This window comes from Numida meleagris, chromosome 2 (assembly GCF_002078875.1).
Source record: "Numida meleagris isolate 19003 breed g44 Domestic line chromosome 2, NumMel1.0, whole genome shotgun sequence".
Lineage (NCBI taxonomy): Eukaryota > Metazoa > Chordata > Aves > Galliformes > Numididae > Numida > Numida meleagris.
In genome coordinates, this window is record NC_034410.1 from 134542770 (window position 1) to 134557377 (window position 14608).

General features: G+C 40.6%; 1 protein-coding gene across 8 annotated transcripts in view; it reads right to left on the bottom strand.

Annotated features, from left to right (window-relative positions):
- The window catches only part of SAMD12 (sterile alpha motif domain containing 12), a 170806-nt gene that overhangs the window by 139888 nt on the left and 16310 nt on the right, over positions 1 to 14608 (bottom strand). The gene's annotated exons all lie outside the window — the stretch shown is intronic.

Here is a 14608-nt window from a genome sequence, read left to right on the forward strand (position 1 = left end):
ACTTCTTTGATGTGGCTTTGATTCTTCTCCTATCTGAGACTATTCAAACCACATAGTCCCTGTCACACTCCGGGCTTTAACCATCGCTATCTTGCATCACTGATTACAAGCTTCATAAAATAAACATAAACCCTTCTACTTTTCCATACAGAAGCCTACTCCAGATCGTGCACAGCGTTGGGACAATTTCTGTTCCCACAGCAGGTGTCCTACAAGCATGCCTTGAACCATTACAAAACATTCCTCTTCAAACTTCTCCAGTCTGCTTGCTACTGTTACTTGAGAGGGCTACATATGGGTTCCTGCCAACTCCAGATGTTCTATGATTTTATGAGTGAAACAAGTAACTTCAATGAAGATCCCAGTATTAATTACTTGATGTTGTTGTTAATGACCTTTATTACAAGCACACGCTCATTTTTGTGCCTAGTCTTCTGCTACAGTGAAATCAAACTCAAGACGCTCACCCTTGGCAAAGCACGCAACTTGCAGGCTACTCATCTTTTATCCTGTCTTTAGGACTGAACACTGCACTCATTGTGAAGGAGATTTACATCACGGGTCTTCACCACCAAATACTCTGCTCAGCCTGGCAGGAGGCACAAAGACCAATCCGCTGTGGTGAAAGCTGTAACTTCAAGCCCTCCAAGGCTGAAGTAGGAAAGGGAAGAGGAGTTACCAAGTAACTAAAGATAGCAATGAAATGTAGCCCCCCACCCCCTTTTCCAAGAGTTTGCTCCGAATGCAGAATTATTGCCAGCATAACTGCAATTCCACTTCTGAGGAAATTAACCACTTGTCAAAAAATATTTTCTCCAGGCCTCAATAAGAAAAAAACACTGCCCAAATCTACCTATAAAACTCATCATTACAAAGGTGTCTACATTCACACTTTTTTTCTTTTTGGAAACCAGTCCTGGCACCTCAGCAAGTTGCATCCCAGACAGCTGCATCCAAGATCAAACTAAAGTGAGACTGCATGTTAGCCATTCCATTAAAGTCAATACGAGGCATCTAAGTAGTTCCATTCATTTCCTTGGAATTTCTCTCAAACTTATATTAAGATAGCAGTACAGAAGAATTTAGCTGAAATACAGCCTGGAGGAGTAAGAAAATCCATCAGCCAAAGCACTGTTGTGCAAATTAAACATCTTGTTGCTCTTTAATTGCAAAACTATAAAGAAAACAGAAAAAAAAAAAACATGTAAAGATCTGAAAAGAGCAAAGTTTTGCCTTTACACTTATGAATTCAGTAAGTGTTAAAAGAAATTGGTCAGCTTTCATTTGTTCTGTAGATCACAGGAATGCTCACGCACAAGCATATACATTCAGGCGATGCCTTATCTGCAGTTCTTCAGTCTCTTATTTTCAGAAATAGCTCAGCTACCAATAGTCAGCAAGAGAAATTAAAAAACAGGCTGCCTTGAAATGAAAAGAGTTAGACAAGGCTGTGAGACTGTGACTCTTAAGCGTACCTGTTTCATATTCACATTGTCCATACTAACTTGGATATGAACTGAAATGTGGCAATTCAAAATTATGAAGCGTAACTTAATGGTAGCATTTTCTAAGGCTAATAAAATTAAAGTCTCTACTAAGGAATACTACTCTAATCCAAATTGGTCTATTTCATGAAAAAGAAGATGGTACAGAACAGTACTTTCTTTTTCCTGAGATTTCAGGTAAATCCAGTTAAAAAAAAAAAGCATAAATTTATCTGAAGTTTTGAAACATTCGGGATATTTCAGCTAAAAAGTTCTTCAAATACAGAGTGAGCCTAATCTCAGAAACATTTATCTAATAATGTCAGCGTGGAATTTGTGCTTTCTGGTGACATACTTCAATAAAAACACACCTATGGCAGAACATTAGTTTTGCCAAAGCAGTGTGCTTGGCACTTGGGGGATGTTTTCATCCAGTGATACTGGAAGATCTTTTTATTCTTGGGATTTGCTGGTGGAGTTACTCTAACAGCAAAGCTGTACAGCACAGACCACATCTAGATTCTTCCATCTTTAATCATAGTATTTTTCAGAGACAATACTTGACACATCATAACCTATCGTTTGGGGAGTAGCTGTGTAATTTTTTTTTTTAATATATATTACGTGCCATATGTCAGAGGTGAAAACTTTGATCTTAAAGATACCGAGAAGCATTTCTGGATGAGAAGAGCTAAAAGCTAATTGTTACTTCATCATTAACAGGTAGTGAGGTTAGTTGTGTCATTAACTCAGTGACAGCACATTTGTACAGGGAGAACATTTAACGTGCTGAGCGGATATTAATTCCTATTAAATAAAGACTAGTTGCTCTCTTACAAGGTTTACTCCTTCTGAGTGAATCACATTTTTGGCACCTTTACTTCCAGCAGATGTGCCAATTAAGGGGATTGTACTGTATAAAGTAGTACAACCTTACCATGCCAACTTTCAGTCTTTATGGGTAGGCTCATTCATATGCAGAAGGCAAGAGAAGCAGCCAAGGCATTTTACACCCCAACGGCAATCAAAGTTTTCTGAATATCTTTGCCAGTTGACTCTTAACTGCATTCTCTTGAGCCAAATGCATTTTGAGCAGAACAGCTTTATAGGACAGACACGTGCGTGAGCATAACTAAGCTCCCCAAGCTTCAGCTGACAGGTCAACCTCTTGCTTCCTAGTGATGCTGTTCCCACTCCCAGCAATGGAAGGAGGTAAGCGTTGATAGGAGGCAGATCAGCCCCGCCATCTGACTCATGCACTACAGTTGCAATGTCTGTGTTGAAGGTCACAACGGATTTCTCAACTTAAATAAATATCTAGCAGGCACATACACTACTTATTTTTCAAAGCATGCAGGGCACTTTTGACATCAATTTAATTTCTTGCTAATTACTTTTGAAAAAATAGCATTTGTTTCCTAATGAGGGAATTCCTATCTTCTCTTATCATCACTAAGAAGTCCTATACTCAGAAGAAAGAGCTTAAGCTTTAGAATGCCTTTTTATCTCCTTTATTAGGAAAGCAAATAGCATCCAAACAGATTCACAATGGCCAGCCCCTCTGGCTAGGAAGCTGCCCAAGTCAGCCAACAAGAACATGCAGAGCACAAGACCCACGCGCACAAAGGCCAACCCAGGCCAAAGGGAGCAGCTCCCCTCCCTTACAGGAAGCACTTCTTCCTGTCAGGCAAATGAATGCCCCAGCAAGAGAAAGGTCACAGGCTTGTCCTCATCCTAAAAGGAAACAGAGGAATGTGCCAGCATCACTGTCTCTGCTCAAGAGTCTAGGTAGTTGGAGCTATAAAGCCCACATGTGGGACTTGGCAGATCAGATTCAAGAAGAGACAAGAGGATAACAATGGAAAGGCAAAGGGCAATACAGCTACTGTGCTGAACTTATCTCCTAGATCAAGCCATGCGTGGGATGGGATTTTCCCAGGTACCCTTTGTAAATCTAGCCCCAAATGTGGCAGCAATGCCTTCCTGAGGCAGGCAGCTGTGAGATGTCCCTAGAAACGTGGAGCTGAGGTTTTCAAGATAAAGATGACTGGCTGCAAACATTACGTTTGCCTGACCTCAGGATAAGGAATTTAGGTCTTCAGTAGATGAGTGTGATGGACGGGCTGCAAGAAGGTAAATTCAGTATGGCGAGGAGTATTCAGACGCAAAAATGTGTTCAGTACATGCATTGTGTATCCTTCCTAGAAAGAGATATGTGAGGGGACATCTGAATCAACGTGCTGGACAAACTAGCCCTGAATAAGAACCAAAAATATTTTAATTACATTTCTGAAAATAACACAATTGACTTTTTGTTCTTGGGTCATTTGCTTGCAGTTTAAGTTTACACAAAAAATTCATGCTAATCATTCAGTTTTTGTTAGTAGGGAGAACAACATTGTTAGCAGTAAGCAGCAGGGAATTCAAGCTTCACTCCAGGGGTAAATTCACCTCACAAGTTAAAATGTACCCTTTGGTTATGTAGCTGCTGTTCTATACACAGAGCACTGTATAAAGACGTAAGTAACTTTCAACATCTCAAATTCCACTTCAGGTCTGCCATGCTGTTCTGCTGCCTGGATCGAGGCTTTCATCTCAACAGCAGTCTTCAGCAACTGATATCTTTGCACAATTAACACGTTTAATGTTTTTTTCCTCCAGAGCTGGCATATTTTCTGAATAATGAAAAATGCAGGCAGGTCCAATAGTACTTCAATCACAGTAATAAGGTAATCTTCATTTTCATGCAGCTTTTTATATTCATCCAACTACAGATGAATAAATGACTCCAGGTAAAACTCCCAATCATATTGATTCATGTAAGTCCTTTCTAAGAAGCATTACATTTAAAACCAAGCTAGTTCCTATCTATCCAGAAACAGCCGGTAAAATTGCAAAGTTGATATGCAAAAGAGAGTTTTAGAACCACACAGGACTTGTCAAAACATAAAATCATTTGAGTTGGAAGGGACTATTAAAGGTCATCTAATCTAAATCCCCTGCAATGAACAGGGACATCTGCAGCTAGGTCAAGGTGCTCAGAGCCCCATCCAGCATGACCTTGAATGTCTCCAGGGACAGAGACACCACCTCTCCAGGCAACCTGCTCCCGTGCCTCACCACCCTCACTGTAAAAGACTTTTTCCTTATATCCAACCTAAATCTCCCCTCTTAGTTTGAAACTATTTCCTCTTGTCTTATCACAACAGACCCTGCAAAAGAGTCTGTCCCCTTCCTTTCTGTTGCTCCCCTGTAGATACTGGAAGGCTGCTCTCAGGTCACCTCACAGCCTTCTCTTCTCCAGGCTGAACAGCCCCAGCTATTTCAGCCTGTCCTCAAAGGAGAGGTGTTCCATCCCTTGGATCATTTTTGTGGCCCTCCTCTGGACACAATCCAACAGGTCCACATCTGGACACAGCACTCCAGGTGAGGCCTCACCAGCGCAAAGCAGAGGGGCAGGATCACCTCCTTCGCCTTGCTGCCACACTTCTGTTCATGCAGCCCAGGGTACAGTTGGCTTTCTGGGCTGTGAGAGCACATTTCTGGCTCATGTCCAGCTTGCCAGTCACCAGTCCCCCCAGGTCCTTTTCAGCAGAGCTGTGCTCTGTTAGCCTTTCATCCCCCAGCTTGTACTGATACTGGGAGCTGCCACAACCCAGGTGCAGGACCTCACACTTGGCTGTGTTGAACCTCATGAGGTTCTCCTGAGCCCACTGCTCAGGCTTGTCTAAGTCACTTCGAAGGGCATCCGCTTTGCTGTTTTATTCTAGGCCACGTTATTGCAGCATGTCACAGGTCAGATGCAGAACTGCATTAGTCTACTACAATTTCTCCAATCCACAATTTTTGTTCAAGGTTTTTCTGCTGGAAGCTTCTTTATTTGTTGAAGACAATACACATTCTCAAGCAGAAGTAGTTTGAAAAAAAAAAAAAATCCAAAGATGGAGGATGCTTAAAAGTAATCTAGTAATTTTTTTTTCTTCCCTTTCCTCTTTTGGCAGTCCTGCCAAAGCTTCCAGGTTTTCTGATCTCCCAGACATCAGAATTCAGAGAAATTAACTGTTAAGGAATGTTACCAGACTTTTACACGAAAACACAGCCAAGCATAAGGAGCATGAGTAAATAGCTGATATAAAGAGCACCATCTACTGACAGACAGCATTTTGACAGACCAGACAGTTTTTCAAGGCACTGCATGAGGCTTCCAGATAATGTAGCTTTTAAAGAATTCAGCTTTCTCCCAGCGACATATAGTACTTTTCACATTTTCTGTCTCACTTGCCTTGTCTCTTCAGTGCCATTTAACCTGTTCACCTGCTTACCATTCACAAGACAGCCCACATGCTCCATGGAGCAGCAGCACAGTTCTAGCAGTCAGATCCCCTCCTCTTCCCGTTTGTCTCATTGCAGTTACTCACTGAAGTTTCCCCACTTTGAACTACTCTCCCCTAGTACTTAGCTGCCATAGGAAAATGCATAATGGACAATGATTAGTTAAAATAATCAAACTTATACACAAGCTGTATTTATAGAAAAGACAGTGCATCAAAAAAACATGCTGAAATTCAATCACATCTACCTTTTCTTAATGAAAAGGCATTCAGAAAATCCTTGGCAATCTAAAGCGCACTGCTAAGATTGAAAGCAATCAGCCTTGAATGAAAGATGAATTAATAGCAGTTCTAAAACCATTAGATACAGACTCTATTGTCAAGCTTTTGTTTAAAGCAAGGAAAAAAATAATGTAAAAATGTAGAGCACGTCTAGGTCAGAAAAGTCATTAGCAGTTGATGGATGCACTTACAGACATTAGAGAAAAAAGGAAAATAGGCAGAACATAATACCCACTTATGAGACGCTGTATGTAAAGGATAGAAAAAAAGGCCTCAAGATGTGTAGTAACTCCACTTGTTCAGAGCTGAAGGTTTTCTATTTTTAGATACGCATGTCAAGGACACACCGAACCCTAAAAGAGCATCATCACAGTATTAATTCCTAGACACTGATGAAATTAGAAAAATTCACTCTATGAAGTATATCTTTTGAGAACAGCCTCCACCAGTACTATCTATGAACTCAAGACGAGGATTTAGGGGGCAAAGGAGATGGAAGAATTGTTATGTTTCTTCAGAGGGTGTTCATGACTGCTGTGTGACTTACCTCTAGGCATGCCAGAGGTTATTTAATGTTTCTCTTATGAAAAATGGTCAGTGAGACAGCTTGCTACAACCCAAACTAGTGGCCATGCTCTCTCTCCCCAGAAACTCACTGCTGCTTCTGCTAGTACAGCTCTTGAGGTTGCAAGGGTTGAAAGACCACATCTGTCAGCTGCTATGAGATATAAAACGGTCATGGCTGTCTCCCAAAACCCATGCTGAGCCTTTGCTGTAAACTAAGTAGGACTGCTAGGAAGCCCTGAGCAGATTCTGATGGTTATTCAATCAGAATCAGGAATAGGTGGACTCTGGTAGCACTGCACAAGCTAGGATCAGCATCTCCTCTTTCAGGCTACAGTTTGCAAAGCAAGAGTGAGTACTACATCTCTCTTAATTGGTCACAGTTAACTCTGGTTCTAGTGAACTCTTTGTGGAGGTGCTTGGAGAAAAAAAGTAAGATTTTCAATATAAGAATTAAGGAGTAACTGCCCAAAATGCAAGTGGCTGCTTTGTTGTAATTTCTGAAATCACGCCATAGTCATGCATGTGGATCTGGTCTTGTTTTATAATCCTTAAGAAGGATTGACTCTAAAAGGAATACCTTTACAATACCAATTGAAATCAGACGGAGATGTCTTAGTACTCCCGCAGCCCAACAGACTCCACCTGTTATCTCCTGAACTCTTATAATACCCACTGTTTCTGTCTTTCTGCATTCTTCCATAGTTCCTCTCCAAACCTAAATTCCCTTTGAATTCATGTGCCTCCTCAGTCACCACACTTTACACAGGCTCATGTTCCCCAGCGAACTGCTCCTTCAGTAACACTAGACCTTCTCCAGAAGCAGTCCCATAGGTGGACGGATAAGAAGAAATGATACAGGCTGTAGCAGTAAACAGGAGCAGTTTGGCAGGGGAGGTGAAGACAAAACGTGGGCAAAAAGCGGCCATGTATCAATGAGTACGGAGCTCGCACATCAAAGATGACAGCTGGTATACTTAAGAGAATGAAAAAGCATCACAGATTAGCGCGAACAGAACAAGATATCATTCAAAAGCTGAAATAAGTAAAGAGCCTAAAAACAAAAGGTAATCTTTTCTCTTCTTAACTCATGAGATTCCTTGAAGGAACTGGATTCACGTCCTGTAATTTCTTAAAGAGAAATTACTTTTGAGGTTTGATCCTGCTTCTGACCACCAACAGCATTTGTCTTTTCCAAGAAGTGAAAGCTTCAGCTGCGTAGTAACATCGACACTTCCAAAATTCAAAGAAACATGCTGCTGCACTGCTCCCTCCTTCCCTCTCCTCCCACTGCAAACAGAACAGTTCAGGAGTCCATCATACCTGCATATAATTCTTAATTTTAGACTAGCCCTGCAAATTCCCTGAGCAGTTAATGCCAGCACAAAGGCACTCTAACAGAACTAGAAGCCCTGACCCAGATGAGCTGAAGTGGCAGACAGGCATGTAAAGCTATGCCCAGGTGGAAGCAGAGTCTGGGTTTCACATCATGGCATCACAGGCAATTAAATCCATGCTACTACTTACCAAGCAGCTGCTCCCAAAAAAAAAAAAAAAAAAAATCAGCAGGGGAAAGAGAAGACAAAGCACCAGTGGAGGTTTTCACCATCACCCACCATGGAAAACAGCTGGAGAATCTGTCCTATGAACAAGAAGAGGAACATGCAGACAACATACCACAACATTTATTATTCCACTGCAGCCCGGCCTTGTCAATATTTTCCACACTTCAGGCACACATGGCAAAGCTTTGGGAGAATCGATGTCACACATGTATGCAAACACAAGAAAACGCTGGTAGCAAATTTATTCCAAAGCTCAGCTTTTTACTGAAACCACAGTTCTAACTCATGCTAATTATCATCTTTCTACAGTTGGAAAAACTGAGACACAGATCAAGAACTTCACTTCTAGGGAATAACAGGATTCTAAAGTAAAAGATCAATTAGAAGAAAGGAAGTGGAAAAGAAGACACATACAGTCTAATCTTTTCCATTTAACCCAAAGGACAGAATTTTTTCCAGCTTATGCAGCATTTGCTTGCTGGAATACCACACTGATCATGAAATAGACTAGGTACCTGAGTATGGCTAAGTATCCATTGAGGTAAGAGCAATTTCTGAAACAGCCTCCTAACATAACATTTTGCCTCTATTAAACATTAGTAACCATTTTAATATCAAGCAGAAGGGCTGGCTGGTAAGGTTGAGGACAGAACTGACACGTGAATTTTGGCATCCTAGTCTCAGCATAATCCATAAAGCATAGGCAGTCTCAGCTGAGTTGTGCCCACTTCAGGTCAAACTTAAACCTCCTGTGTGCTCCTCCAAGTACGTTGACTAGATCTCCAGCAAACATAACAGGAGCTTAGGCACCTCGCTTACAGATAAGCACTTAATTTAAGTTGCCCTCATCATCAACAAGCTCTATTCCACCCACTGTATCTGAGGGAAGACTGACTCCATTCTGCCCCCAGCCATCCTTTTCCAGCCTCTTAATGAAATCACTTCCTTCATTCACTGAGTGAAAGCTTGAAAGGTTGATAACATAAGAAATGCCCTTCAGACATTATCAAGGCTATTACATCTACACACCCCTTTTGTGATTGTAACACATTTTACTTGCAGTGCTAAGCAATTATGTCATTTGAAATGGTAAAGAAAAGAAATTCTCACTTGTAGAGAGAAAAGTGGACTACAGCAACTGCTAATCAGTTTTGTCAGAAGCGTCCAGCGAACACATGTGGCAGATTAATGAAATTATTGTTACAGCTCAGATGAGATGCACTATTTGCAGAACCCACAGTGCCAGCAGTGAAGCATTAAACTGCTTTTCTATTTTAAATGCAAAATTGGTTCTATAATACACTTTGTAATCCTTCTAATCAGAATTCTATTATTTTCTTTAAAGGGCAATTCTATATTTTTTCTTCCCCATCAAAGCAGCTGTGTCATTAAAATACAGATTTATTTTTGAAGCAATCTCCATGAAACCCTGAAAGTAGCTTCAAAGTGAAAGCAGAGTGTTGGATGGCATTGTGGGGCAGCTTCAAAACAAGGTAAGCGGCAGAACAGGCAGTGTAAGTACATTATGCATCCGCACACGGCATGGAATTGCTTTTTCCTCTAAAAGCCGCTCCATCTTTTTATCTATATTTCTCTTTCGCTGAAGAGAAGCACTTTTAAACAATGAGTCTGTGTCTACACGTGTCTACAGTATTAAACATCTCACTTATTTCTAGAGTGCTACCACAGCTTTTTACCACTTATGTTTGCTAATACATACTGCATTGCTGCTCCTTTTTGCATTAGTGTAACAGGAAAGATCACAAATTTCACATTGATAGCTTTCACAGGACAATAGGAGTCTAAACAGTCTACATTTCCCTCCGTAAGCTCCCACCGCTGCCTCTCTCTTGTAGCCATCTGCTCTTGCCTAACTTACACATGCACACATTTCCCCCCTGGGGCAGGAGCCCCCATTTTGCTGTGGGTTTGTAGAGCCCCAGCACACTGCAGCATCATGGGCTGCGCCATTTCCCATGGCCAACACCTTGCCTTCCTTCAATACTTGCACGAGCACAGGGTGTGTATGTGAAAATGTTTTCACTGTTGATTTTTTTGATAGAAGTCCAACCAGAAGAGGGTTGAAAAACAGGAATTTCTCTTCCTAGTATTCGTGATGTAGATGTAGTCAAAAAGCTTACTTGTAAAGATGAATTTTGTAAAGGATCCTTTCAAATAGTTCAGAAGGTCAATAGTGGTCTTATCTTCTTTGAGTAAACTTCATCTGCTCTCCTTAGAGCCATCTAATGAGCTAACCATTAGTCTGAGCTAGTTATTTTGAATTCCTATAGGGAGAAAGAAGAAAAAGAAAAGCAGCAGGAGAACAATCCTGTCTTGAGAAGGGAAGGAAAAGAATGGTCCTTAGATATGTCCCTCTTTTCTTTACACAGTCCTGGGCAGAGCACAACAAATGAACTCAGGCAAGATTTCCTACTTATATGCAGCTAATGTCAGGGCATATGATATTTCAGAATCCCCAGGTACGCGGTCAGGGCACTGATGAACAGGAGAAGACAGATCTTTTATGCTGAATGCAGAAATCACGCCGCAAAAAACAAGGATCATCACTTAACAAGAATGGAAGATATGGCAGTGGGGAAAAACACTCTACACTGAAATACACTTGGACTCCAAATCAGGCCTTTATCCTCCTAAAACAAGCTGACTTACAGGACCCCAAAATGCCAGATGTGTTTCTTTGTTTTCCTGGCTAATTATGATTTAAATTCTGAACCAACTAGTTAAATTCTGCCATGCAGGTAAAGTTACTCCAGCATTTCATTCCCTCTAGTAAGGAATAAAACCAAAACAAAACAGCCTCAGCTGCCTGAAATACAGCTGAGTAACCCAGCACTTCCATTTCACTGCTTGGGACAGAAGTAGAACTCACTGCATCCCTTTGAGACATCAGACAGAGGTCAGAATCATAAATGATAAGCTGAAAAAGAAAGAGGTTTGTAGACATCAAAAATATCAGCATCTGAAAGATCATAGATACTTCTAATTATGCAAAACATGAGAGAAAAAGCCCACTGAAAATGAAGGGAGAAGCAAATACGATAATCATTGTATGTTACTGATAGCCACAGAACAAAACATTAGAAAGGCTTATTGCCCTGAAGTATAATTATTTCAATTGTCTACTATTATTTTAATACATATAAAACTACTTGACAAATACTCTTCACTCAGGTTCTGCTGCTATTTTTGCTATCCCTATAAGAGATCCTACACTGTATGTGTTTTATCACTATTTCAAAGAGAGGAGACTGAGGGGGAAAAAAAAGAAAGTTAAATTTTAAAATAATAAAAATCAAATGTAAAAACAACACTTGTACTATCTACTTAATATTGGGAAGTGGTTTTCAGTGTAGTACCTTTAGACCACTGGTGATCTGTTACCTACCTCTCAACAAAATACAACTAGAAAAGCAAACTTGCTGTTAGTAAAGCAACATTTCAGCATCCAGGGTCTGCACCTGCATTGGAATATAATTATGGGTTTGCAATTCAGGCACCCTTCCACCAAGCTGCACAATTTTAAAGCAAAACGCAAAGGAGTGGAATAGACCATGCAGGATCAGGCTGAACCTTCACTTTCCCAGGAGAAACATTTCTCATCTTCAGCCAGCCCAAGTCTGGGTTCTTGCTCATATATCTTACAGCCACCAGAAAGTTTCAGAAGAGTGGAGACAGTAATACAATATCTTTGTATTTCTGAAAAGAATCTGCTACCACCTTCATTACTCAGAAGCCTTTTAGCTTCTGCTGGGACACTTTCCCAGACATAGATCCAAAGCACTCCTGCAGCAGTGCTGAGCTCTCCAGAAGTCTGTGACAGAACAAGGGGGGAGTGGTTTCAAACTAAAAGAGGGAAGATTTCGATTAGATGTTAGGGGAAGATTCTTCACTCAGAGGGGAGAGGCACTGGCACAGGCTGCCAAAAGAAGCTGTGGATGCCCCATCCCTGGAGGTACTTAAGGTGAGTTTGGATGAGGCCCTGGGCAGCCTGATCTGGTGCGTGGCAACCCTGCCCATGGCAGGGGGATGGAACTGGATGGTCTTTAAGGTCTCTTTCAACCAAAGCCATTCTGTGAGGCTGAAAGAGCTACTTTTACTCACATTGATCCTGATCAGGGCCCAGCAGGCAGCAATAAATGCTCGTCCTCCTGCTAGTGAGCACAGTCAGCCCTTCAGTGCTGTACGGCGTCGCTAGGAAAAAACTACTTTTTAAGAAAGGAAAAGCAATCCAAAGAATTACAGAGCTACATATACTATAACAAAAAGTGTCCTCTACTGGTGGCTAAACAGCAGTCATCAACAGAAGACAAGGTAAGACACCTTTCTTCATTTACCAGCTTCCTTACAGAGTTTTCATGAACATTTCAAAGGACTGTTAATTCATCTCTAATTCAGACAAAAATCTGCCATTACTGACACAAACATCTAACTGCAGTGGCTGCCATTATAAAACCTTTATTTTTTGCTGTTGATGCTCCCACATGAGACAAATCAGATATAAGCACCTTACTTAAGAAACAAAACTCCCTGAATAAATTATAAATTTATTTATAAGTTATTATTTACTTATATTATAGACTATAAATAAATTCTAATAAGTGGTAGATCAGACTGGGGTCTCATGCTTGCAACAAACAGCACTTCATGGGTACAGCATTTGGGCAGCCTCAGTAGAGCTTTTTGTGCTGCAGATGATATTCTGACCCTGGTTTGGAAAGACTTCCTCTCTTAAAGTCTCTACTGAGAGAAGTATGGGACTTGAGAAGTGTAGTAAAACTTTCAGCATCATATATAGTTATGGCTGTATAAACACAATGAGGCAGGCCACTTGGGACTACAGTAGGGCTCTTGTAAAAATAAACAAAATAAAACCTAACTGACCACACAAAGGAATCAGAAGTAGTATCTTAGTAAAATAGAGAATCTTAGAAAACATGCACAATAGAGGTTAGATGTAGAAGGTTCTAGTTAAATACATTGTCTACAGATATAAAAAATATACTTTAAAGCATCAGTGAATCGTGGACATCATTTAGACACAAGCAATCGGAGACTTTTTTGGACTTGCTTACATTTGTTATACGTAACAAGCTGGGTCTTCAGCAGAGTCCAAGGAAAACTGAGATCATTATTCCACTTTCCTTTTTAAATTGCACCTCACTCTATGAAAATTAGATTCCATACTCATTAGGAGCTTCTAAATGAGGGCTCCTTTGCTGATGCTACACTTTCTGCTGTCTGCATTCCAAATTTAGGAACAAATACTTGTACTCCCCTGTTTGCAACACAGTAGCGACGTAAGAAGAACTTAAAATCCATCTGCAGCCCATGAGTTATTACTGTTCCCCAAGTCCATAGCTGAGGACAGAAAAAGAAGAACATGCTCCATTAGAAAGAAGATTCTCTTCAGTTTTTTGGACAGCAAAACCTTAGAATTGCCAGTGGTTAAAAGGGCTGGAATTGGTCCCAATGAAGATAAATTAGATAGCTGACAGCAGAGAAGATGTTCTATAAGGCATCCTAAATGGCATTCAGCGCACTGCGATGCTTTGTGCAATGTAAGTCTCCCTACTGTGGATACAGTGCATGTTTTAATATTACCTGAACACACAAGACTGCAAACCTTTCTTAAAAATAACTGCACAATGAGGAAATATAAAACAAATGGATCTGTCCAACTGTTTTATTTACCAAACTTTCCTCTATTCCCTTCATCTTTCCACTTACAGACTTGACTGCATGTATCAAGTGTCATAAAGACAGCTTACTTTCAATCCTAAAGCCACACAAGTTACAATCCCAACTATATATTCTCATTTTAGAGGATAAAACAATATGATTTTGAAATTTAAGGAGAATAAGCCAGAAAAGACATGCCATCTCAAGCAGTAACATACAAATCCAGATAAGAAACATCACTAAATTAATAGCAGACATGAAAAACCACAAAGTTACTAACAGGGCCGAAAAGAAGTAGCCCACTTGATTAGCCTGATGCTATCATGCTAAGCTTATTCCATCAAGCAAAATGTTTAGTTTAGGGTGGGGTTATTTCGTTGGTCGGTTGTTTTTTGGTAAATCTGAAGCATGCTCCACTCTTTCTACATAAAGCTACTGCAATCAGATGTAGGAAGCTAATGGCTGATTTTACTACACTGAGAGCAGTATGCTTCCCCTCTTCCCCTGGCTATCTCCAGCAGCGTCTTGGAAATGGTTTTCTATTCATCAGTCCAACAGGTACAGCTCACACAGTAGAGAAAGATTCCATTATATTAAATCACCGATATACCTCATCCTGATTTTCCACTAAAATGAGCCTTTTGTAAGCAAAGATGAGCTTAAACTGTCTGTGTTCCATGAC